A 2,432-nucleotide genomic window follows, 5' to 3' on the forward strand; every position below is an offset into this window, starting at 1 on the left:
GATCCGTTGCCAGTCACGAAAAAAGACAAAAAAAAGGAAAAAAAAAAAAAAAAAAAAGAACAAAAATTTTAAAATATCAGAATACATAAAGAGTAATTTGGATAAGTATTGTTTTCCACAGCTTCGTGGGTTTGTACTTACACTTGTTCATGACGTAAAATGTGTTTGTTACTGCAGGTCATAGTCAAAAAAGTTTGAAAACCACTGTTCCAAATAATTTGTATCTTCATCTTCCTACCCATAACCCTGAGTTCAGAAAATACTTAATAAATATTTGCTGAATGAATAGATATTCCATTTGTAATAACTGCTCATCAACTAGACTTTTTTCCTTTTGGTGTCTTTGTGCTCCTCCTTGATAATGACATTTTTTTCATTCTGATTCCACCAGCCTGTAATTCTCTTCACTATATCTCCAGCAGCTGGCATATGGCCTGGCACAGAGGAGATGCCGGGGAAAGGTTTATTATTAAACATGCACAGAACTCTGCAGCATACCAACCTGTCTCACTTAGAGCTCTGTGAGTTCCTCACAGTCCTGAAATGCAAAGTCACATCCACCCACCTGCCTAATCCAAGCTACATCATCCCTCACCCAGAGAATGTTTGCCCCTCAATTCATTCTCCACCCAACAGCCAGAGAGACCTTTTCAAGATGCCAGTCTCATCATGTCACCAACCACACTTAACACCCTTTTAGAAGCTTTCCATGTGACTCCTGGGAAACAAAAATTCTTGCCATGATCTACAAAGTCTGGACCCTGGCAACCCCTCCAGTTTGTTTTATACCATGCTCTCCCTCCAAGCTCTCTGTTCCAGTCACACTGGTCTCTTTCAGACCCTCAAATTACAGGCTCTACCCAAGTAGAAAACTTCCCTCCCCACTCTGTCGAATCGTTTTTCTGACCTCAGCTCAATATTCACCTCCTCAGTAAAGCTTCCTGACTCGGGGCTAGGTCAGGTCTCCTGTGATACACTCTCCCGGTGCCCTGTACCTTCCCATTTCAGTTATTAGGGTTGCAATTCTGCATGTTTGATTGAGGAGTGTCACCTCCAGGAGACTTGAGTCCTTTTGTATCCCTAGCACATATTAGATACTTAATAAACATTTACTTAATAAAAGCACAATGTCCATTTTGTAGACAAGAAACGAAGGCTCGGTTCGGGGAAAGACCTTACCCGAAGTCACGCAGAGAACAGAGCAGAACCAGATCAGGTGCAGCCAACGTCTCCAGCCCCCAAGCTGTAAAGTTAAGAAAAAAAACGAAGTTACTCCGTGTTCCCTGGTAAGTCTTGGCGACGGTGTCTTTGGCGACGGCTCCTCAGGGAGAAAGTCCTCCAGAGACACCAGCGTCCCACCACCGGCCCACAGGCGGAGACGCGGCCGCACCGGTGAGGTGGGCCTAGATCAGGGCACTCCGCGATTCCAAGCCGAGAAGGGCGGTGGCCCGGCCCCACATACATCGAAAATAGAGGAGGAAAAAGAGGCCAGGAGGCCGTACTCACCGATTCGTTCCACGGTCGGGTACCGCGACAGCGCACCGGAAGCTCTCCGCTTTGGCGCCGGATAGGAGCGACGGAGAAAGCGGTCCGGCGGAGCCTTCAGTCGCCGAAGAACGTTCCGCCCCTTAAGGTTCTGCACAATCATATGATGTCTGTTGCTACTATAATTTTCTCGTTTTAGCCCCTGAATTGTGGATAACGACTTTCACTAAACTATGCATTTTTATATCCGCTGCCAGAATCACATCCACCTGCCATAGTGCTTTGGCCTCAAGCAGTCATGGTCACTGAAGCATGGTCAGGGTCATGCTACCCAGTAGCCACAGGCAGAAGCTCAGTCAGGTCCTGGTCAACCAATCTCTCTATCCGAATCACAGTATCACAGCTACCCTATTATCACCCAGTCCCAGTTTTCAGTCACACTCAGCCTTAGGGGAGAGCCTCAGAAACCCAACCTCCAGCCCAGAGAGAACCAGTCCCAGCAACAGCATAGTCACCCCATCAGTCCCTCCAGCCATAATCATCCAGTGTCCTGCAGACTTAGTCTGATATCTCATTCAGGCTATAAGTACACACAGAAGGAAGGAACCTGCCTGGCTTGTTCTGCACTGTTACCCTGGAACCTAGCACAAAGTTAGGCATAAAGGCTCAGCTCAGTACAAATATTATACATTTAATTAATAACAACAGTAGTTTGGTACTAATACATGGCTTCTATTTGTGGGCCTAGCCCTGTGCTAGGTAGTTGTAATCAGTAAGAGTTCCACCAAAGAAGCACAGCCAGTAGGAGATGTATGTTATTAGGCTTCATGGCTGGCTTAACATTAGCATAGCCATGTTAAGCAATTTTCCATCCTACTCCCCCTCCCCTTTTCCTTTTCTGCTCTAGGAACTGGTCAGCAAAATTACTCTCCTGGGAAGGGGCAAAC

At 46.4% G+C, this 2,432-nt stretch overlaps 1 protein-coding gene across 1 annotated transcript in view; it reads right to left on the bottom strand.

Moving 5' to 3' along the window:
• AAR2 (AAR2 splicing factor homolog (S. cerevisiae)) overlaps nucleotides 1-1,579 on the bottom strand; it is a 20,988-nt gene extending 19,409 nt beyond the window's left edge. The window contains exons 1-2 of the mRNA XM_008568842.1: nucleotides 1,507-1,579; nucleotides 1,180-1,243 (exon numbers count right to left, since the gene is read on the bottom strand). The gene's annotated coding sequence lies outside the window, so the exon portion shown is untranslated. The remainder of the gene's footprint in view (nucleotides 1-1,179; nucleotides 1,244-1,506) is intronic.
• Between the last annotated feature and the right edge of the window lie 853 nt (nucleotides 1,580-2,432).

Source organism: Galeopterus variegatus, unplaced genomic scaffold (genome assembly GCF_000696425.1).
Source record: "Galeopterus variegatus unplaced genomic scaffold, G_variegatus-3.0.2 Scaffold3, whole genome shotgun sequence".
Lineage (NCBI taxonomy): Eukaryota > Metazoa > Chordata > Mammalia > Dermoptera > Cynocephalidae > Galeopterus > Galeopterus variegatus.